The sequence below is a fragment of the Hyla sarda genome, chromosome 1 (assembly GCF_029499605.1).
Source record: "Hyla sarda isolate aHylSar1 chromosome 1, aHylSar1.hap1, whole genome shotgun sequence".
Lineage (NCBI taxonomy): Eukaryota > Metazoa > Chordata > Amphibia > Anura > Hylidae > Hyla > Hyla sarda.
Genome location: NC_079189.1, coordinates 353,637,292 through 353,662,581, shown reverse-complemented (window position 1 = coordinate 353,662,581; position 25,290 = coordinate 353,637,292). Strand labels below are relative to the sequence as shown.

General features: G+C 40.7%; 1 protein-coding gene across 41 annotated transcripts in view; it reads right to left on the bottom strand.

The window, feature by feature from the left end:
• PTPRD (protein tyrosine phosphatase receptor type D) overlaps positions 1-25,290 on the bottom strand; it is a 1,959,121-nt gene that overhangs the window by 1,304,600 nt on the left and 629,231 nt on the right. For all 41 annotated transcript variants that reach the window (XM_056521458.1, XM_056521449.1, XM_056521479.1 and 38 more), the window contains exon 5: positions 17,202-17,341. The gene's annotated coding sequence lies outside the window, so the exon portion shown is untranslated. The remainder of the gene's footprint in view (positions 1-17,201; positions 17,342-25,290) is intronic.

The window sequence follows — 25,290 nt, the reverse complement described above, 5'->3', positions numbered from 1 at the left end:
AGGGTCCTGGGTGCAACGATCATGTGTGGATACTGGGCTAGCTCCAGAGACCACCGAGTGAGATTGTTGATAGAGATGCACGCAAAGAACGCTGCAATGGCAGCGAGTGCCGGAGCGGTGTCCGGAGCTAGTGCATGTATGGTGAACACGCCGGCGTCAGATGACGCCGGCGTGTTCACCATACACGCACTAGCTCCGGATCGTTGCACCCAGGACCCTGTGGGGAACAAACGGTGGATAACAAACGCTTAAGCTATTAAAGAGACACAGGCAGTGACACACTGTATTCTTGTATATTTCATTTGGAGTACAATGTATCTGTTCTCCATATTAGAGATTGCTATTCTGATACTTGTAACATATGAAGTTGACTTTTAATCCCCTGATGAAGTGGTGGGAACAAAGTTATTTACCAGTTCCACCCATGGAAACGCGTTGGGACAAGGGACTCTAAAATAATATATTTAAAATGCAGTTATTCCGTTCTTATAGTATCAGTTATGATATGGTGGCATGTTGACAAGTACTGTTTGTTACAGCCCTTATCGTGACACTAGGCTGACATATGAGCGCCATACGCTAACCAACTAGCTCTCTAATGTTGATTTGCTTGGTATATAAAAAAAATTTTTCTTTATTTTGTTTGGTTGCACTATTTGAGCACTATCATTTGATAAAGATAATATTTTTAAGCAATTAACTATTAAAAGTTATATTTTATTAAGGCACCTCAGTCCTATATAGGGACAACCTTTTTCTACTTTCTTGCCGTGAGGTATTATCTAATTAGGGTTCATGTATAGCCTTTTATTTTATACATTCTATCTACTCTAATTTGTGTAAATTGAACCAGATTTGTTGAAAAAGTGGTGTAACACACACATTTTTTGAAGAATCTTGCCATGCTTGCTTTTTTTTTTTTTTAGGGAGTGTGGCATTGGAAAAGGTGGGCAATGGTGCAGGGCTTAAATTACACCAAATCTACACAAAAAAAAAAAATGCAGATTTTTAAACAGCCTGAGTCACTGTTGAAATTTGGGTGCAATCAAGCAAGTTTTTGCAAAGATCAGAAGATGGCAACAAAAAGGGGGAGATTTATCAAAACCTGTGCAAAGAAAAAGTTGTCCAGTTTCCCATAGCAACCAATCAGATTGCTTCTTTCATTTTTAACAAGACCTCTGCAAAATTAAAGAAGCGATCTGGTTGGTTGTTATGGGAAACTGGGCAACTTTTTCCTTGCACAGGTTTTGATAAATCTCACCCAAAATGTGTATCTGTTCATAGCCTAAAATAAATTGGCTCATGTTTAACTATTTCAAATATTATAAGTTTATTTACATAGTGCACAATAGTGCAACAGTGTACAGTACCATTACTTTGATGCAGCAAAACTTTTGAAAACCTGAACGTAAATATATGGGGTTTTATTTTTTTTAGAACGTTTTAATTGGATAAAACATGCAGCAAAACCTACATGTATATGTATTTACTTTTGCAGTTGTTTAGTGCGAGAATATTGCTGATCTCTGCTGCTGCACCAGTACTATATACACTAAAAAGTAGTAAATTAAATAAAGGTAAATAGAACATTTTTATCTGTTACTGCATATTTTTAGCTGATATCAGTTAATTGGGCTACATTATGCATTGTATTTAAAGTAATGTACCCTTAGGAATATATATGTACAGTATGTTCTGCCAGCTCTGATATGCCACAATATACTTGGGGTCATGTGTGGAATATACATACAGTTTTAACTGGCAGTAATCCAATGTAAAAGGTGGCATTTGAGGTTACCATCAATTGTGTTTCATTTTTCTATGAAATATTAGTCACAGGCAAGCTTTTCAACTTACGGAGAAAATTATTCAAAATATTATATTAAATGAAATTTCTACTTTTGCACATTGGTAAAGCATTTTATAACTTGATCTAAATTTACATAAATGTCTACTTTAACTGTACATAAGAGTCTTACTACTTAAAACATTACGTGTTTTCGATTTTTTTTCCTATTTTATAATTTTTCACTGTATTATTAGCATTATTGCTTTCTACATCATTGCCAGAAAGCAAAAAAGAAAACTAAGTAGAGCTCTACAGGATTTATCTCCGGCTCATTTGGCAAACTGGTGACCCTTTAAAGAAACACTCCAGTTTATTTAATTTTTTTCCACTTACATTATGCACACTAACCATCACTAGCCCTACAGTTCCATCTGTTTCATTTAATTCCAGGAAAATGGCATCCATTCTTTCATTACTGTAACTGGATCATGTGATCACCAGCCTGACCCAGAGAAAATCCTAATGTTTTAGAGAAAGTTGTCTTTCCTGGATTAGCTGACTTCCTGTGAACTACATGATAAAATCATCCCTTGCCAGATAATTCCTCTAATCTACAGACTATGTAGCCAGAGTGGAAGAGAGGGTGGTGCTCCACTTACCTAGTAAAATGGTATCAAAGATTTATTTGCTTGATTTATGTGGGGCATCTCTTGTTTTGAGGGTTGAGAACTAGAAGAGAACACTCACTGTGTGGCATTATAACTGAACTACCAGTTTTGTGTTTGTACACAAAGGGGAGAGGTAAGTTGTCTAATCCTAAAAAAGTATAATTGTTATCTAAATTAGATAGAGAGGATTTGCATAGAATCCCAAGGTGTGGTGTCAAAGGAAACTAAATATTTCAAGTGCTATAAAGTACATCTGAAAAGAACTCTAGGCAAGGCCTCCTCAATGCACATAAATGACTGAGTGGTAGTTTATGGCTGTCAACAATTCCAAATTCCTAAACAACATTTAGGTAGGTCTCCTAGGTAAGAGGCCAAAAGGAAGGGCAGTCTAATGATGGATATGGCACAATAAAGGAACTGTTTTATTAGAGTGCCACACTGCCAATTTTTCTTTTCATGAGGAACACAATGGTGGAGATTTATCAAAGGATTTAGACTGGTTTTTCCTGCCTAAATTTGTCGCACAGAAAGTCGCAGTCAAAATATGTGCGACTTTTCTGCGACTTTTGCTGTTGAGGATTTTTAGAACATGATGCATGCAAGTCTATTTTAGACGGAAATGCATTGGTAAATGCATTGGTGCTGAATTTATCAAGTGCGACTTTTGTGCGACAAGTCGCATCTGCCCAAAATACGCTGAAATGTCAGACCATGTTGGAGCAGGTCTAAATGCAGTTTAAGCTGTAGACCCTGAAGTCTGAGCACAGAATTTATCAAGGGCTGTGAGACCTTTGATAAATTAGGAGCACAATAGACAGGAGACTACCACATACACTGGTCTATAAGCATACCCAGAATAGACTAGATTAGTAAATGTCCCCCATTGTATATTTGTGATTGTGTGGAGGGGGGAGACATCTAGTAGTGGTTAAGGATGAGAAAACATGAGGTAAAAAAAAAACACAGTGGCCTTGATCCACTATTGTAAACCTGTAACAGGTTGTGCGCCAGGATTTGTTGCATTGCCCCACAAATTGTGTCTGTGCCAGAATTTGCGCCAAAAATTTTAAAGATCCGATCAACTCTCCATTTTACTCAGAAAACCTAAAAAAGGGGTGTGGCCACAGGGAAAAGGGGAAGTGGCTGCCAAAAAAGGGGCTTGTCCCCAACATTTTCAAAAAAAATCCCAACATATTTACTAAAGTTTCCACAAAAATTTTGTCGGATTTGTGCTCTGGAAAACCCAACAGCTCAAAAAAAAAGCAAAATGTATGGAAAAGTGCAAAATGTAGTGAAACATTAGTATATACCATGGAAAAATATTTAAAGGGGTATTCCAGGAAAAAACTTTTTTTATATTTATCAACTGGCTCCAGAAAGTTAAACAGATTTGTAAATTACTTCTATTAAAAAATCTTAATCCTTTCAGTACTTATGAGCTTCTGAAGTTAGGGCTGTTCTTTTCTGTCTAAGTGCTCTCTGATGACACGTGTCTCTGGAAACGCCCAGTTTAGAAGCAGATCCCCATAGCAAACCTCTTCTAAACTGGGCGTTTCCCGAGACAGGTGTCATCAGAGAGGATTTAGACAGAAAACTTCAGAAGCTCATAAGTACTGAAAGGATTAAGATTTTTTAACCCCTTAAGGAACGGGGGTTTTCCGTTTTTGCATTTTCGTTTTTTGCTCCTTGCCTTTAAAAAAATCATAACTCTTAATTTTGCACCTAAAAATCCATATGATTGCTTATTTTTTGCGCCACCAATTCTACTTTGTAATGACGTCAGTCATTTTGTCCAAAAATCTACGGTGAAACGGAAAAAAAAATCATTGTGCGACAAATTTAAAAAAAAAAAAACGCTGTTTTGTAACTTTTGGGGGCTTCCGTTTCTATGTAGTAAATTTTTCGGTAAAAATGACACCTTATCTTTATTCTGTAGGTCCATATGATTAAAATGATGTCCTACTTATATAGGTTTGATTTTGTCGTACTTCTGGAAAAAATCATAACTACATTCAGGAAAATTGTCATCTTCTGACCCCTATAACTTTTTTATTTTTCCGTGTATGGGGCGGTATAAGGGCTCATTTTATGCGCCGTGATCTGAAATTTTTAACGGTACCATTTTTGCATTGATAGGACTTATTGATCGCTTTTTATTCATTTTTAAATGATTAAAAAAGTTACCAAAAATGCACTATTTTGGACTTTGAAATTTTTTTGCGCGCACGCCATTGACCGAGCGTTTAATTAATCATATATTTTTATAATTCGGACATTTCCGCATGCGGTGATACCATATATGTTTATTTTTATTTTTATTTACACTGTGTTTTTTTTTTTTATGGGAAAAAGGGGGTGATTCAAACTTTTAATAGGGGAGGGGTTAAATGATATTCATTCACTTTTTTTTTTTCACTTTTTTTTTGCAGTGTTATAGGTCCCATAGGGACCTATAACACTGCACACACTGATCTTTATCATTGATAACTGGGTTTCTCATTGGAAACCAGTGATCGATGATTCTGCCGCATGACTGCTCATGCCTGGATCTCAGGCACTGAGCAGTCATTCGGCGATCGGACAGCGAGGAGGCGGGTAGGGGCCCTCCCGCTGTCCTGTAAGCTGTTCGGGATGCCGCGATTTCGCCGTGGCTATCCCGAACAGCCCACTGAGTTAACTGGCATGGTTTCACTTTTGCTTTTAGCCGCGCAGCTCAGCTCTGAGCGCGTGGCTAAAGGGTTAATAGCGCGCGGTGCCACGATCGGCACTGTGCGCTATTAGCGGCGGCGGGCCCGCCGTGATATGATGCGGGGTTACCGTGTAACCCCGCGTTATATCACGGGAGCAGGACCAAGGACGTACCAGTACGTCCTTGGTCCTTAAGGGGTTAATAGAAGTAATTTACAAATCTGTTTAACTTTCTGGAGCCAGTTGATATATAACAAAAAGTTTTTTCCTGGATAACCCCTTTAAGGAATTAAAACCCACATAGAAAACTACACTTCACTCTTAGAAAATCAGGGCCATTGAATAGGAAATTAATTTCTGAGGACCCAGAGTAGAGTTTAAGTTGGGATGAGTGTGAGCATATGGGTGATTTAGAATCTATTGATTAGTGTTGACAGTTTTTATTTTATTTTTATTTAAAGTGAATGTTATATAAGTTTGAGTGAATGGGAATTATACATAGAAAAGAAGAAAGGAGGATGCAAACATCCAGAATTATAAATACAAGGATCGTCTATCTACTGAAAATGGGGAAAACTGTGAAATCAATGGCAAATGAGGTTCAATGTGGATAAATGTAAAGTTATGCATCTGGGTACTAATAACCTGCATGCATCGTATGTCTTTTGGGGGATTAAACTGTCAGAGTCACTGGTAGAGAAGGATCTGGGTATACTTGTAGATCACAGACTACAGAATAGCATGCAATGTCAGGCTGCTGCTTCCAAAGCCGGCAGGATATTGTCATGTATCAAAAGAGGCATGGACTCAAGGGACAGGGATATAATACTCCCCCTTTATAAAGCATTGGTACGGCCTCACCTGGAATATGCTGTTCAGTTTTGGGCACCTGTCCATAAAAGGGACACTGCGGAGTTGGAAAGGGGGCAGAGACGCGCGACTAGGGGTGTGAATCGCCAAGAATTTGGCGATTCGATTCGAATCGCGATACCAGTGTGGCGATTCGATATATCGCGATATATCGCGATACCGTCTAGGTGACGATACATCGCGATATATCGCCCACCTGGGAGCATTCATAGATCCCAATAGACGCCGCTGTCAGCTTTGACAGCAGCGATCTAGTACTCCGGTGCTCACTTTTCTCATGTTATCCCGTGCGGGCTGCAAAATAAAATAAAACACACTTTCTCTTACCTGCCAACGAGCCCGCGGAGCTCCGGTACAGTCCGGTACAGGTGTTCGGTCCCCGGGCTGTATTCTTCTTACTTCCTGTTAGTTCGGCACGTCACATGGAGCTTCAGCCTATCACCAGCGGAGGCGGGACATCGCTGCGGCTGGTGATAGGCTGAAGCTCCATGTGACGTGCCGGACTAACAGGAAGTAAGAAGAATACAGCCCGGGGACCGAACACCTGTACCGGAGCTCCGCGGGCTCGTTGGCAGGTAAGAGAAAGTGCGTTTTATTAAAAATTCCACATCCCTAAAAGAATCGATTCAAAAATATTTTGAATCGATTCTGTATCGGCAAATGAAAAATCGCGATTATCGCGAGAATCGATTTTTTCTTACATCCCTACGCGCGACTAAACTAATATGGGGCATGGAACATCTTAGCTATGAGGAGCGATTAACGGAGTTACAATTGTTTTAGTCTTGAGAAGAGACGTTTAAGGGGGGATATGATAAACGTATATAAGTATATTAATGGCCCATACAAAAAATATGGAGAAAAACTGTTCCAGGTTAAACCCCCCCAAAGGACGAGGGGGAACTCCCTCCGTCTGGAGAAGAAAAAGTTTAGTCTCAAGGGGCGACACACCTTCTTTACCATGAGAACTGTGAATTTATGGAACGGTCTACCTCAGGAACTGGTCACAGCAGGAACAATTAACAGCTTTAAAACAGGATTAGATATATTCCTGGAACAAAATAACATTAATGCTTATGAAGAAATATAAAATCCCATCCCTTCCCCAATATCGGGCCACACCCCTACCCCTTAATTCCCTGGTTGAACTTGATGGACATATGTCTTTTTTCGACCGTACTAACTATGTAACTATGTGATGTATCTAAGGGAGTAGGTTGGTAGTTGTAGGAATTACATTTTGTTTTCTTTTTTCTTAATGACAATTTTGGAATTTTAAAATTATTATTATTATTAGTAGTAGTAGTAGTATTAAAAATAATAATCGCAATAATAAAGTAAGCAGTGATGCCGGGTGGATATGAGAGCTGTATTGTGTTAGTGTGCTGTGTAGTCCTGTGTAGTTTAACGCTGCTACAATCATAATGGCATGCGTTATATCTATACCCACTAGTTGTGAAAGCAGGATATCTTGGAGGTTCTTTGATAAAAGATTGAAATCTTATTCAGGTACCCTCAGGATCTCAAAAAGATTGAAAGGAACCTCTACTGTTGATTTTTGTGAGTCTAGGATCTCAGGAAGGCTCAAATACCATCTTCTATGAAGTGTCCTCATATACAAACTCTCAAAACATTTAACAACAAAAGATAATAAACTCCTTAGCTCTGATATTAGGTAAATAATTGGGGGGGGGGGGGGAGGAAGGGAAGGTTGTGACAAAGACTAGCATTTTATATTTTGGTTCAGTATATTATCACACCGGATTACTCAAGAGGGGTTATCATACATTGGAGGGTTGGTGATGCCCTGACCAATTTTTGCTAGGCCCAACCCACTGCTTGATTTGTGTGCTATAGTTGAACTTTTTTTAATTCATGACAGCAAACCTAAAAGTATGAGAAATTTCCCCCATGGCGTTTCCTGAGATAAATTTTGAGCCTAATGTTGTATTTTTTTATTTTTTATTACCATCACACCCTGGCTACTATGCATGTAGTGCTTATTGCATATAGTAAGGGGTCTAGCCAAGTTTAAATTCAAGTCCTGGAAGCACTCCGGGAATTTTATTTTATTTGTTTAATTTTATTTATTTATTTGCTTAATATCATAGGTGTTACGCCGAGCGCTCCGGGTCTCTGCTCCTCCCCGGAGCGCTCGCAGCGTGTTCCTGTTCGCAGCGCCCCGGTCAGACCCGCTGACCGGGACCGCTGAGAAAATGTCCCTAGCCGGGATGCGATCCGCGATGCGGGACGCGCCCGCTCGCGATTCGCATCCCGGCCTGCTTACCAGACTCGTTCCCCGTCTGTTCTGTCCCGGCGCGCATGGCCCCGCTCCCTAGGGCACGCGCGCGCCGGCTCTCTGCGATTTAAAGGGCCGGTGCGACACTGATTGGCGCCTGGTTCTAATTAGTGTGTTCACCTGTGCACTTCCCTATATAACCTCACTTCCCCTTCCCTTCCTTGCCGGATCTTGTTGCCATTGTGCCAGTGAAAGCGTTCTTTGTATGTCCCAAGCCAGTGTTCCAGACCTCTTGCTGTTGCCCCTGACTACGATCCTTGCTGCCTGCCCTGACCTTCTGCTACGTCCGACCTGGCTCTTGCCTAATCCCTTGTACCGCGCCTATCTCAGCAGTCAGAGAGGTTGAGCCGTTGCCGGTGGATACGACCTGGTTGCTACCGCCGCTGCAAGACCATCCTGCTTTGCGGCGGGCTCTGGTGAATACCAGTAGCAACTTAGAACCGGTCCGCCGGCACGGTCCACGCCAATCCTTCTCTGACACAGAGGATCCACCTCCAGCCTGCCGACTCCTGACAATAGGCTATCATGGGAGAAAAATTTAGAGGTTCTTGGAAGCTTTGATCTGGTTGGAAATTACTTCATTCTGTATCTTACAGGAAGTCAGCTGGTCCAGGACTTGACCACTGCCTCTGACATATTAAGAGCTATGATTTTCTGTTGGTCAGTATGGCTATCATATGACCCAGTTACAATAATGAAACACATGGATGCAGCTGTGCTGAAATAAAACAAATGACACTGTAGGAATAGTGATGGTGAGTATGTATGATACAAGCAAAAAAAAAAGTGCTTATTTAAACTCTTCCTGTACTGCACAACCTCTGTCAGGTCAAAGTTAAAGAAAAGTGAGAGTTTTGCCAGCTTGTGTTGGCAGTATGATATCTTTCTGTTCTCACAGTCAAACTAGACATTAAAAGGAAACATCTTAAATAGCATTTTCAGACTGTAGATTTATCATTATAATTTATTTATCATGTGGATGGAACAACAGTTATGTAGTCACATAAATCTTCCTTTAGCTAAAATATATAACAAAAGGGCTTCTTGAAACAGTATAACTCCCAAACTATTTGACCTTTTACTTTTGTACAAGGTTACAGTTTCATGTAGCAATAGGAAATGGAAATAGAGAATTGAATACTTACAGTACATCCAGTACATGCTTACAGTACATTCTCCTAGTGCAATAAGTCTTAGGTGTACATTCAGTACATCTACACAAAGTTATACTGTACGGCCCACAGGAATTTATATTAGTAATATGGGAAGTATGTTTGCACTACATAAATAATATTAATACTTGCAACAATTACAATTAACTACAGAGAATTGTAGTAACTTAACCTGCAAACATAACTAAGAAATACAAATATAACATTCAAGCCACTAAGTGTAAGTGGTGTTTGGTTTTGACATAGTGTAGCCATAGACACTGTGAAACTCATGTCTGCCCTATAGATTGACAGATTTATCTAGAAAACTAAATTTTGGTTTATTTTATTACAAGGAAGAATCACATTTTACATGACATAAAAAAGCCATTGTATTATTCAACTTTTAGGTTTGTTTTGATTGCTTTTAATTAAATTTGATTGCCTACCTCCATAACAGTTACATTTTCAGAGTAACAAAGCACTTTTCTGTTAATAGATCCCTTGATAGCTTTTCATCATTAGCTGCTTTAAACATGGTTGTTCACAATGTTCATTTTATAAATATTTAAATAACTGTATTTCCTGAACCAAAAAGATAGGGATCCGGCAAGCAAACTAATTTGTATTGTGAGGTAATATGGAAATGTATGCATCTATTCTGTGTTATCCAAACAATAAATTCATTGAGAAAATACGGTGCTTAAATATTTCAAACAATGACTGCCAATACAAATTGTAGCAATAATTCACAGCAACAGTAATCAATGAATTTGCCAGGAACTCTGTGACTTACTGCCTCTATGAGCACATATTCTTGCAAACTAATTAATCATAGCAATAACATAAACAACAAGAAAAAAAATAAACAAATAATTGAATTGGGCAATAAAACGCTAAATAGAAACATTACTCAAATGGTTTGTAGTCTACATACAATTAGATTATGCTGCAAAACAAAGTAGGCTGCAAAGCTTATAAATTGCTGCAAACAATGTGCTGGGCCTTCCGTAAATTCAAAATAAAATATAATAATATCAGTAATGAAATGACAAATACACACACACACACACACACATATATATATATATATATATATATATATATATGTATATATATATATATATATATATATATATATATATATATAAAGAGAATGAGTATTTACCTCAGGGCGAGGTCACCACTCCTGGTGTAACAGAGCTTCAGAAGGCCATTAAGCACTCCGCGGACATTCTGGGTAGGGGTATATGCAAAGCAGCTCATTACATCACCTTTTCAGGTAATGTTCCCTGGTATCAGCTTAGCTCCTGTTAAGGAATATAAGAAGCTGATCGTGATTTTATGCCAAGCCAGACTACTCCCCAAAAGGGAAGTTTCTACCCATCTGCAGACAGCTGTTTCGTGGTTTTTGCCACTCGTCAGCACAGAGCAGGGTGATCTGGCTTGGCTGGGGTAAGAGGCCTGAAAGCTGAGCTGAGCTGAGCTGAGAGCTGCTCTCAGGCCTCTTACCCCAGCCAAGCCAGATCACCCTGCTCTGTACTGACGAGTGGCAAAAACCACGAAACAGCTGTCTGCAGATAGGTAGAAACGTCCCTTTTGGGGAGTAGTCTGGCTTGGCATAAAACCCTGATCAGCTTTTTATATTCCTTAACAGGAGCTAAACTGATACCAGGGAACATTACCTGAATCGGTGATGTATTGAGCTGCTTTGCATATTCCCCTACATATATATATATATATATATATATATATATATATATACATATATATATATATATATATATATATATGCATATCAAAGGAAGACAGCGGCACTCACGGAATGCAGGTGAATAGTGTGTGGCTTTATTCACAAAGCATCAAAAATAGCGACGTTTCAGCCTTCTCACAAGGCCTTTGTCAAGCAATGGTAAGTACACAGTGCTGGGTATATATACATATCAGGTGTGATACAATTAGTGACATAATCAATGACGTAGTATGTTTACAAAATAAACAGCAAGCCACATGTGCGTTATGATCATAGGCGTGCAGGCACAAATACAAACACTACATATACATCAGGTATCCGGCGCCCATGAACTCAATCAAATAGTGCAAACCAAACAAAATTGCTGTACATAAAGAGTCCAAACAATAAGTGCTATTGAGCAAGGTTGGTGTACCTTCCGGTGGGGATGAGGAGTCCCGGCACATGCGTCACACAGCGTTCGCACCATTTCCGGAGCGGGGCAGAGGATGACGTAGGTAAACAATAGCACATGGATCTCCGTGCGCATGCGTCTTGTTAGCTCGATGGAGAATGCGCCATCTTGGATCCTGGCAACCCCATGCTTCCAATCCTGCACGAGCTTTTGTACTGCCTAGCGCTAGTTATACTAGCACATCGTGGGGGTGGGGAAGCACCCATGTAGAGGGGCGGTTGTCTCAGAACGGTATCCATTCTTACAGACTTACCCGATTTGCTGTCTATCCCTGGTGGTTGCCCATCTGGGTGACAGTATATCGGTCCGCTCACTGTTTCTGGGTCTTCCGGGCATCCACCTGACCATCTTTGTATTGGGCTGTACATTTGCTCGTATCTGTGGTAATGGGGTGTTCGGTACCCAGATGTGTAGGCCGTGGAGTTATGTAAGTCATAGCTATACCCAACAGTGTTCCTCATGTCCAGCGTGCTCCTCCATGTGTCGCTCTCCTCCTCCTCCTAGGGAAAGGCAAACAAAAAAGGTGAATACACACATAGTAGTAATAAAAAAGTACTTCATCCTACACCTATGACGATGGGGGTATTCCCTAACATTCAATACATTGGAGACATATATGATCAGGGGTTACAAATTTTGTGACTAATTTTATATTCAGTATTGAGACCTGCTGGTTTCAAAGTGTTCAGAGTATAAATCCATCTAAGTTCCCTTCTTTTCAGTAGACTCACACGGTCACCGCTTTTCTTGAGGGGCGATATGTGGTCAATTAACATGAACCGTAAATCTTTTTCAGTATGTCCTAAGTCATCAAAATGTTTCGCGACCGGGAGATCTTGTCGTTTTCTTCTGACCGTGTACCTGTGGTGATTAATTCTGGTCTTAAAATCCCAAGTGGTCTCCCCTATAGACCAGAATTAATCACCACAGGTACACGATCAGAAGAAGACGACAAGATCTCCCGGTTGTGAAACATTTTGATGACTTAGGACATACTGAAAAAGATTTACGGTTCATGTTAATTGACCACATACCGCCCCTCAAGAAAGGCGGTGACCGTGTGAGTCTACTGAAAAGAAGGGAACTTAGATGGATTTATACTCTGAACACTTTGAAACCAGCAGGTCTCAATACTGAATATAAAATTAGTCACAAAATTTGTAACCCCTGATCATATATGTCTCCAATGTATTGTATGTTAGGGAATACCCCCATCGTCATAGGTGTAGGATGAAGTACTTTTTTATTACTACTATGTGTGTATTCACCTTTTTTGTTTGCCTTTCCCTAGGAGGAGGTGGAGAGCGACACATGGAGGAGCACGCTGGACATGAGGAACACTGTTGGGTATAGCTATGACTTACATAACTCCACGGCCTACACATCTGGGTACCGAACACCCCATTACCACAGATAAGAGCAAATGTACAGCCCAATACAAAGATGGTCAGGTGGATGCCCGGAAGACCCAGAAACAGTGAGCGGACCGATATACTGTCACCCAGATGGGCAACCACCAGGGATAGACAGCGAATCGGGTAAGTCTGTAAGAATGGATACCGTTCTGAGACAACCGCCCCTCTACATGGGTGCTTCCCCACCCCCACGATGTGCTAGTATAACTAGCGCTAGGCAGTACAAAAGCTTGTGCAGGATTGGAAGTATGGGGTTGCCAGGACCCAAGATGGCGCATTCTCCATCGAGCTAACAAGACGCATGCGCACGGAGATCCATGTGCTATTGTTTACCTACGTCATCCTCTGCCCCGCACCGGAAATGGTGCGAACGCTGTCTGCACCGTACCCTATACAGTGTTTCCACAGGCTCCGGCGTGTGACGCATGTGCCGGGACTCCTCCTCCCCACCGGAAGGTACACCAACCTTGCTCAATAGCACTTATTGTTTGGACTCTTTATGTACAGCAATTTTGTTTGGTTTGCACTATTTGATTGAGTTCATCGGCGCCGGATACCTGATGTATATGTAGTGTTTGTATTTGTGCCTGCACGCCTATGATCATAACGCACATGTGGCTTGCTGTTTATTTTGTAAACATACTACGTCATTGAGTATGTCACTAATTGTATCACACCTGATATGTATATATACCCAGCACTGTGTACTTACCATTGCTTGACAAAAGCCTTGTGAGAAGGCTGAAACGTCGCTATTTTTGATGCTTTGTGAATAAAGCCACACACTATTCACCTGCATTCCGTGAGTGCCGCTGTCTTCCTTTGATATTTACATGGGACTTGGGACCGAGTCAACCAGCGAGCACCATCCTGCACACCGTAGTGCTGCCCGTTTCTTTTTACTATATATATATGCATACATAATTGTTCAAAAAGACAGGAATGCTAATTTTAGATAGCTCTTAATGCAGAGGTTAATTTTGAAATATTACACCAACAGTCAAGGGTTCTGGCACTGTAGCTATAATATGGGTCTTAGCATATGGTTATTGTTTGACAAAATGTATATTATTTTAATTTAAAACCACTACTAAGTTAAGAAGTGCTCTGAAATATATATTCATTTTTGAATGCCAGTTATAGTTTATACGCCAAGAAATTTGAATGACTTTGTGAATATTTACTGATTTAATGACCTGCCCTGAATATTTTTTACAGATGAATGCTGCATTCGGATTGATTTTTGTTGGATACAATTGTTGTTACCTATATCCCTAATAGCAAGGCCCCATCTACCATGAGGCCAGATGAGAATCCATACTCTGGCAGAAGCCTTCAGTATCTCATAGGGAAAATGACATTGCAACTGCAAGTGCTGCTGACCAAATCTCCCTGGGCTATTTTATTAACCCCTTCCCTTTTGCATTTTGTACATTATTCATACCCTCCTGCTCTAGACTTCTGTTTACCAAATGCTAGTTTCTTTTGGGTCTGCATGCCTTGATGTGTGAGATGATCCTTGTTTGTATTCTTGGATATTGTTAATTAAAAATGGCTAAAAAATATCCCACATGGATTGTATAGACAGCCAGTGATCCTACAAAATCTTTATATCCAAAATAGTCTCATAGCTGACTGCTTCTATAAAGATAATTAAATATAAATAATACATGTAAAATTTAAATGTCATTATCCATATAATTCATCTCATATAAATCACACCCAGAACTTCCCACATACATCTATGATATATAATTTATGCATGTAATCAATCTAAAAAAAAGATGTAATTTTCACAGATATTGTTAATATATTTTTTCTTCATAATTTACATTTTATTAATACTATTATTTTACATTTGCTGAAGCCAAACAGCTCTCATATTCTAGCTTAATTAGTTTTCTCCATTTCAACCCACACTTCTTATCAACAGAAGCCAGTTGTGTGTCTTCAACAGTATATTCATAACTGTAGACGTTTTTCCTTACTATTTACTATCCTATTAACTATTTAGATTTGCCCCAAAGCCTATACTAAAAACCGTCTACAGTCTGTATTTATCAATGCTTACACAAGAAACACACACACTGCGCTGCTCAGGATTTTTTTGTGCGAAAAGATGCCATCAGCTAGTCAGATTTGACTAGCTGATAGGAGCGATCGCTGTGAGGGGGGGGGGGCAAACCCCCCCCCCCTAGGTCCTGAGGCAAGATGGCTGGCTATCAGTGATAGCCACCATCTTACCGGGTGAAGCAGGATGCCACGAGTACGGCCAGCATCTGCATGACGTACGTGTGCGTCATAGGTTGGGAAAACCTTCCAGGTCATGACGTACATGTATGTCATGGGTCGGGAAGGGGTTAAATAAAAGCCATGGGGCAGAGTTTCAAGAGTCACAGTTTCCCCTACAGTTCACACTATGGATAAGACACATCCATTTTATTTATTTAGATCCTAACACAAGGCCTACAGAAGACAGCATGGTCCCACTTGGTTGCTAATAGATATGATGAAAAGCTACTTCATGCTAGTTCCAAATGTAGAGATGATGAAAAAAAACTGCATGCTAGCAAAATCAAAAGCCATTTTATTATGGGTGTATACAGAATCCAACAGGTGACGACCATTTCACAGATAAATCCTGCTTCTACTAGATTAATCTTTGCACCTGCACTACTAAAAATAAAGTCAATAGGGGAGGTCAGAGCTGACCTCTATTCCCATTTTATTTACATCATTGCTGAATTTCCATTTTCCCACACTTTCACAATGTTTTGCATTCCTCACACTGGGGGGGGGGGGGATCAAGGAATTTAGCCCCTTTTTATGCTTGAACTGCACCACATTAAAATGTGTCACACGCTATTAGCACCACATATTCAGATATTTAGCACCCAATTTAGCGCTCTGTTAGCCAATTTTTTGGGGCTTTCTGTGCCATTAACAACCTATTTTCAAAGGTTTAGCACAACTTTCTCGTGCACAAAAATGTTGCACTTAATACCAAGTATACCTGGTATTAAGTGATGTGCTATTTGCCCCAAATTTTCAAAAGACAAAACACACTTCTGAAAATAGGACGCAGTTAACACTCTTTGAGGTGCAAAAAATTTGCCCTAATAACACAAGTCTTTAAATATTCCCCCCCCCCCACTACGTTTTTAAAGTTTGTTTGTTTTTGCCTTTAAAAGCTGCTAAATCCTTGAGGTTAAGTTCTCATTTAGTGTTTTTAGCCTTTTTAATTAATTATTATTATTTTTTTTTATTGCATTCTGACCTTTTCTTTACGCTTTCAAGCACTAAACAGCTGGTAAAAAGGTTGGTATGGTATGACTGTGAAATTTTAGTAAGGCTGGATTCATGCATTATGATCATGCACAGAGACAAAAAGTGACTGAAGAGCTGTGTGGAAACATGACTGTGTGCAAAAAAAAAGGGTCAACTTAAAACTTTCAAAAATGAAATGAGAACATAGCCCAAAGGGAAATAACTGTTTTGTTCATTGAGTTCAATAGAATTAAAAAACAGCTGATGCTTTTGTGCCATTTAGTAGCCATAAAACATAATTTTTTTAATTCATAAAAAGGCCCAAAATACAGGGGTTGAACATCTGAGATTGAAACCACTCTGTTTATTTTTTCTTTCTTTCTTTTTTCATTGTGATCATTCCATTTATTATAATACCCCTAATACAACCTGTACATATATACAGTTAATAAATCAATTGTGCTTTAAACTCTTTACTCTAAACTGCATATCTATGGTATATTCAATATTTAACCATATCATATGAACATGCCTGTATAGTTGACAAGGCATCTCTAAACATTGGAAAATATATGCACAGAATTTATTAAAGAACCCTAACTGTTTCACAGGTTATATAGTAGCTGGTCGCAATGTTTTCCCAAATGCGTGACGCAAGTAATACTATAACTACTTTAACAAGTAATACTATAACTACTTTTTTTTTGCACTTGAGTCCTAATGTATTTACTTTTTGATGTCTTCTATATCGATTGTATTATCCATTTATTCAGTTAAAGCACGCATGCACTCATAAACATATGAAAAGAAACTCTTCAATTTATTTTTACATGAAATAATTACTCACCAGGACACAAGACGTACATATACAGATCCTGCAGGTGCCAACATGCTGTCAGTATGAAATTTCTTAGGTTCTTACTTCTTATTCTTAAAAAGGGAAAATGCTGTATGCTGTATGATATTTATGATATTTTGCTTCTCAACCTAAAATAAAATAAATTTCAATGAGAATCAAAATAAAAATTATTTCATAATTTTTTTCAACCTCAATTAAAATATAAAAATAAGACAATGTTACGTTTTATTACAACATAACTTCTGGCTGATCTTACATTATCTATACTGTACCGTCTAAGCAGTCATAATAAATAATAGATATGACTGCTTAGACGGTACAGTCATGAAATGGTGTATATATACGTCAGTGCAGTGTACCAAAGAAGAGCTATACATTATACCGGAGGATCGCAACTGGTGTCAGTAGTGACACTCGGGTGATCTTTCCTTAAAGCGCAAGTGTCACGGATTCTACTATTTTAAAATGCACAATGCGGCAGATGCCATGATCTGTATTGATTACGGCATCTGCGGGGTTAATGTCGGACAGCAGTGTGATCGCAGATGTTGGCCATTACCGGCGGGTCCCTGGCTGCTGATAGCAGCCGGGACATGCTGTATATGATGCGAACACCGCTCCGATGCTCACGGTCATACACAGCATGTAAGTGTACATCCTGGTGCTCTAAGTACCTCCGCACCAGGACATACATTTACGTCTGTGGTCATTAAGGGGTTAAACACCTTATAACCTTAATTCCAGGTGATATATTAAGCCCTGTCTATGTGATATACCACATTTTTTTATTTATCTTGCCACAAAACATGATTTATAATGTGTTTAGTTGGAATTTAAAGCATGCTTCCACTTTCAGGAGGCGTTTAAGATAACTGTATGTGTATGTACGAAATGAAACAGGTAAAGAAAAAAGCGTAGTGGCACTCACCAGTTAGGTTACTTCATAGATTGCTTTATTCCGTAAGAAGGTGCATTCACATGGGCGGCATCAGATCCGGCCGGACCGGGACGCCAGTGCGTTCGCTTGCTGGGTTACAATTGTTTCACGCTTGCGCGCTTCCACGGACCCTCCCTCTCACCGCTTCCCTCACCTGTATATGCACACCTACAGCAGGCGACGTCAGAGGTGGGAGGGATTACAACAAGCATCAGTTTAAAACCAGTTACAAAAAACTACATTTAAAACCAACAATCAGTTACAAGAAAGTGCCCAAGTCTATTCTATCATTAAGACCTACATTATCCTGTGCCCGAGTTTTTAAGATCCAACGGGCCTCTACTTCACGTAACTCTTTAACAATATTCACTCCTTTTCGCGGGGTTAACCGTTTGATCCCTGTAAATTTTAATACACTTGTGTTACCATCATGGTCTTTTTTAACGTGCTCGATCAGGCGCGAGGACCCTTTACCTGACCCTACAGACCAGACGTGCTCTCTGAACCGAGTGTTCATGGCACGTATGGTACTCCCAATATAGAACTTACCGCACGTACATATGATTGCGTACACCACATAACTGGTTCTGCAACATATGTACTCGGTTATCTCTTTGGTTACCCCGCCCACTGTCACATTTTTGCCAGAAGAGAACTGAGGACACCATTTACATCTCTTGCATTGAAAATTACCTTTCACTGACATTTTCTTTAACCAATTTTCAGAACTCACTTCTTTAAACTTACTAATGACCAATTCATCTTTTAAATTCTTCGTTCTTTTGAACGTCACTAGAGGTCTTTGTAGTCTGACAGCTCCTAGCTGTGGGTCTCTTTCGATCAAGCTCCAATTTTTTTGGATCGAACTTCTAATTAAATCAGACAAGGGGCTATATTTGAATGAAAAACAGAACTTTTCACTAGTTTTATCAGTATTACTCTTTCTGTAATTTCTCTTATTCTTGCTACCCTTGAGCAGATCATTTCTAGTTACTTTTTTTGCTCTATCCAGCGCATCGCAGAGGACTTCCCTCGGGTATCTTCTTAGCGACAATCTTTGCATCAAAGCAGTAGCTTGTTCTTCGAATGCCTCTGGGGAGCTATTAATCCGTTTCAAACGCAACAGTTGTCCATAAGGAATAGCTTTTCTGGTGTGAACGGGGTGGTAGCTGTCAAAATGTAATATTGAGTTGGTTGCGGTTTCTTTTCGATAACCTTTAGTGACTAATTGACAGTTTTCTACCACCACCTTCACATCCAGAAACTCTAGTTCAGTGTCACTACATTTAGATGGTGGTAGAAAACTGTCAATTAGTCACTAAAGGTTATCGAAAAGAAACCGCAACCAACTCAATATTACATTTTGACAGCTACCACCCCGTTCACACCAGAAAAGCTATTCCTTATGGACAACTGAAAGGTAATTTTCAATGCAAGAGATGTAAATGGTGTCCTCAGTTCTCTTCTGGCAAAAATGTGACAGTGGGCGGGGTAACCAAAGAGATAACCGAGTACATATGTTGCAGAACCAGTTATGTGGTGTACGCAATCATATGTACGTGCGGTAACTTCCATATTGGGAGTACCATACGTGCCATGAACACTCGGTTCAGAGAGCACGTCTGGTCTGTAGGGTCAAGTAAAGGGTCCCCGCGCCTGATCGAGCACGTTAAAAAAGACCATGATGGTAACACAAGTGTATTAAAATTTACAGGGATCAAACGGTTAACCCCGCGAAAAGGAGTGAATATTGTTAAAGAGTTACGTGAAGTAGAGGCCCGTTGGATCTTAAAAACTCGGGCACAGGATAATGTAGGTCTTAATGATAGAATAGACTTGGGCACTTTCTTGTAACTGATTGTTGGTTTTAAATGTAGTTTTTTGTAACTGGTTTTAAACTGATGCTTGTTGTAATCCCTCCCACCTCTGACGTCGCCTGCTGTAGGTGTGCATATACAGGTGAGGGAAGCGGTGAGAGGGAGGGTCCGTTGAAGCGCGCAAGCGTGAAACAATTGTAACCCAGCAAGCGAACGCACTGGCGTCCCGGTCCGGCCGGATCTGATGCCGCCCATGTGAATGCACCTTCTTACGGAATAAAGCAATCTATGAAGTAACCTAACTGGTGAGTGCCACTACGCTTTTTTCTTTACCTGTATCATTTCGGACAGTCTGCATTTCCAAGTAGTTGAGCACCTCCATACGCAGTCCCCCTTGCGAATCACTTCCGACTCATACAGAGAGAGACAGAGCAGTGCCGATCAGCCGTTTCTACTTGCCAGGACTTCTGTATGTGTATGTACATTAGCAGCACTATTTCTGGAGATAAATATTTTTTCAAAGGTGGTTCTGCTCTTCAAACTTGATTTGTAATTTTCAATATTCTGTGAGCTATATGGTGGAGTTTGACTGCTATAATAGCTTCTATACACTGTACATACAAAGAAGAAGACATCTTATTACCCTATTTCTATATAGTATATCCTCAAAAGCAACAAAAGCATGAAGAGCAGCACTGGGCAGTGTAAGCTGTGAATCAGCACTCTGTGTCTCTAGCTGTCTCTATTTAGCCACTCTCTCTATAGTTTCTATGGTCAGTATGTAACTGATACCTCAGTGAGCTGATCCCACTTGGGTTGAATTTGAGCAATTTTTTTCCAGAGTAAATTATGAGTTGGGAAAAATAACATTGTAAGTGGAGAAATAGCCATTTTTTTGATATATTACTAAGTTACATTCATTTGTACTATTCATTTATGCATTTTGTAAGTGTCATACACAGTTAAGAAGTTCTAACCCAAATATAAAGCCATACTTTAAGCAGTGGCGTAGCTATAGAGGTCGCAACGGTCGCCATGGCGACCGGGCCCCTACGCCAGGGGGGCCCGCAGGGCCCCCTCGCCATATTTACAAAACAGAAAACCTCCCTGAAAGTTCTGCTCCCCGGGAGACCCCCTTCTCTGGTGGTGCTGATGGGGGGTCTTAAAGGAGTACTCAGGGATGCAAAAATTTTCATTCAGACTGCTGGCAGTAAAATATTGAATATACATACCTGCTGTCGCTCCCCTGGTGCCTCCAGGGGAGCGGCCTTCGCCGTGATCCTTTTCCTGGTTGCCGGTGGTTGGTGAGGCATACTGACAATCACCATCCGCAGCGAAGTCCTGCCTCGGCCAGCGATAGGCTGAGCGGCAGTGTGACTCACCGACCACCGGCAACCAGGAAAAGGATCGCGTCGGAGGCCGCTTCCCTGGTGCGTGTATATATATATTTATTATTTTACTGCCGACGTCTGAATGAAAATATTTGCATCCTGGAGTACTCCTTTAAGTTAGAGAAAAAAATGATATATTGTGGAAACCTCTCTTATCATAAATCATCCTGTACAGATTAACATTAGTGTAGGGTTACATGTCTGTGGATCCGCCAATGACTTGACTCTATAGAGTGCCTCCTGCTGTTTCTCCCCCCTGTGTGCTGCTCACAACAGCAATCTGCCACTAACAAGCAGCCACACAGGGACCTGCGAGGCACCGTGGGCACATGCAGTGTATTCTGAGACATCGTGGAGCGGCAGATTGCTGCTGCAAGCAGGACACAGGGAAAACAGCTGGAAGCACACTATAGGGTCAGGTTATTGACGGATCAGCAGAGTAACATACACTACTGATCTGTTACATGTGGCCCTGCCCTAAGGGTGCGTTTACGTGTGCGTATTTTTGCTGCATATTTGCATCAGCAGATTTTGCTGATGTGTGTGCATGTATGATGTGTGTAAGTATGTATGAATGATGTGTATGTACTGTATGTATGATGTATGAATGTGTGTAAACAAGATGTATGTATGAAGTGTGTAAACACGATGTATGTATGATGTGTGGAGATGTATTCTGTGGGGGGGATCTGGAGGCAACGGGTGTATGTATGATATGTGTGTGTATGACGTGTGTGTATGTATTATGTATGTGTGTGTATGTACTGTATGAATGATGTGTGTGTATGTACTGTATGTGGCAGTATTATATTCAGGGGGTATAGTAGGAGGCAGTATTATATATAGGGGTACAGTAGTTGGCAGTATTATATTCAGGGGTACAGTAGGAGGCAGTATTATATTCAGGGGGTACAGTAGGAGGCAGTATTATATTCAGGGGGTACAGTAGGAGGCAGTATTATATATAGGAGTACAGTCGTGGCAGTATTCAGAGGGTGAAGTAGGAGGCAGTTTTATATTCAGGGGGTACAGTCGTGGCAGTATTCAGGGGGTGCAGTAGGAGGCAGTTTTATATTCAGGGGGTGCAGTAGGAGGCAGTTTTATATTCAGGGGGTGCAGTGGGTGGCAGTATTATATGCAGGAGGTACAGTGGATGGTAGTTTTATATTCAGGGGGTGTAGTGGATGGCAATATTGTATTCAGGGGGTACAGTATTTAGCAGAATTATAATGATTGTTGTCTTCATACAGAGGATGAGGATCTACTGACAAAGTGAGAACCTATGATGTCTGGGTGTCAGACTCTGCAGAGAAGGTGGAGCTGACGTCTGGACCAGATGAAGAAGAAAAGACAACAGAGAAGACGTCACTCAGGTCACTGATATCCTTGTGGCCCTGGGGTTTCTAGCTACACTGCTGACTTTAAGGTTAGAGTTGAGCAAACTGAAACTGGTGAACCTGGTTTTGATCTGAACTTTAGGAAAAGTTTGGTTTTAATGTTTTATTTTTTTCTTCAACCAACCCTGGTAAAATGGCATAATTTTGAAGATAGGATCACATGAGGCTAGCCCAGAAAAGCTAGAAAGTAAGAGGAAGAATCACATGACTAATTTATCCAATTGCATTCCAAGAATTAGGAGGGATCACCTGAGGGAAGCCAATAATAGCATGCAAACAGCACCAAGCCAATCAGGAAGCAGTATAGAGATGAGTCAGAGCAACCGAAAAAGCCTATGAACATAGCTGCTGTAGCGATTATAGGGAGAGCAGCTACAAGGAGGGAATCTATGTGAGGGACAATGTGTGCATTTTGTACTTAGCCCAGATAAGAGTAGAACTACTCTACTATGTAATATCCGTTTTTGTGTTTTTGTATGTTTCTGTTTTGAGGTCTGTTCAGACATTAGGTTTGTGTCTGAAGTTTTCTGTGTTATTCTCCCTGGCTAGGGATGAGTTAAGGCTCTTAGCCTATGGCAGCTTGGGTGGAGTTATGTAAACCCGAGCTCCGCTGGAACTGGATGCTGGTGATTAGTGCTGAATGATTAGTAGATGACTGTTTAAATATGCACCTTGCTTTTGTCTGTTTTAGAATGCATATGAGTTTTTAACCATGGTTATTATTCCTGTTTAAGATATGGATTTTAGAGTGCTAGATTTTAGTACATGTTTTGGGTTTTTAGTATTGTGTTTGTTCTGTGATATTTCCTAGTCTGTGTTGACATTGTGCGTCATATCAGTCCTGTATAGTTCTTGTTCTCAGTCCATTGTTTAGTATTTAGTATTCCTGTTTAGTATCTAGACCCGTATTCCTCCATGTTATGGAGTTTGGTTTTGTAGTATTCCTGTTTTTAGTATCTTGACCCGTATTCCTGCATTTATGGTTTTGTAGTTTCTGTATTCCTCTATGTTATGAAGTTTGGCTTTTGAAATTTTTCTTGTTTCTATCTAGTGAGTTCATGATTTCTGATCCTTAGTGTTTTTAGCACATGCACTGATCATAGTGTACATGATTACTGATCTAGAGTGTCCTCTGTACATTGCCATTGATCTATAGTGTCCTCTGTCCTTTAACACTGATTTGTGTCCTCTGAACTTGTATATGTTTGTGTAGAGTGTTCTTTGTTCTGTGTCCAGTGTGATCTGTGTTCTATATTTCCTGACCGTTTAATGTTTAACATTCAGTTAATCTGTTCATCCTCTGCATTTCCTGGTTTTGTGTGCTGTATATTTATTCCATATCTAGTCTTGTTCATGTATTCATATCTGCCAGTAATCTTGTGTCAGGATCCGGACTGGTATGCGGAGAGGACACGGGTGGTGGATCCTCTGTGTCAGTGAGGAGATGGCGTGGGCCGTACATGGGGAACGGAATCTAAGGGGTTACTGGTTTTCACCAGAGCCCGCCGCAAAGCGGGATGGACTTGCAGCGGCAGGTAACCCCCAGGTCGTTCCACCCGATAGCGACTCAACCTCACTGACAGCTGAGACAGGCGCGGTACACAAGGGCAAGGCAAGAGCAAGGTCGGACTTAGCAGAAGGTCTGGGCAGGCAGCAATGGTTTGCAGTCAGGGGCAACGGCAAGGGTCTGGATACACAGGTAATGGAACACACAGAAACACTTTCTCAGGGCACAAGGCAACAAGATCCGGCAGGGACAGGAAGGGGAAGTGGGTTTTTATGGAGTGGGAAGTGCTTAGGAACTAATTGGGCCAGGCACCAATTAATAGTGCATCCCCGCCGAGAGACATAGAGCAGCGCTCCCGGTCAGACTCGCAGACCGGAGCGCTGCAAGCAGAGGAGTAATGCAGCGAGCGCTCTGGAGGGGAAGCGAGGCCCGGAGCGCTCGGCGTTACAGTACCCCCCCTTGGTCTCCCCCTCTTTTTGGAGCCCAGGAACCTATGGATGAGTTCCTTGTAGAGGATATTGTCCTCAGGCTCCCAAGACCTCTCTTCGGGCCACAATTCTACCAGTCAACGAGAATTTTTTTTTTTTTACCTCTGACGACCTTTTAGGCAAGGATTTCTTTTACCGAGAAGATGTCAGAGGACCCAGTGACAGGAGCAGGAACGGTGAGCTTGGGGGAAAAGCGGTTAAGAATGAGAGGTTTGAGAAGGGATACATGAAAGGAGTTAGGAATACGAAGAGAAGGAGGAAGATGGAGCTTGTAGGAGACGGAGTTGATTTGACTTTTCACTCTATATGGTCTGAGGTAACGAGGACCCAACTTGTAGCTAGGGACACGAAACCGAATATATTTGGCAGAGAGCCACACTTTGTCACCAAGGGCAAAGACAGGAGGAGTTCTCTTCTTATCCGCATGTTTCTTCATGCGAGAAGAGGCCAGTGAGAGTGACTTTTGAGTTTCTTTCCAGATAGAAGAGAAGTCCATGGTCAAATCATCTACGGCAGGAACTCCAGATGAAGTGGGGATGG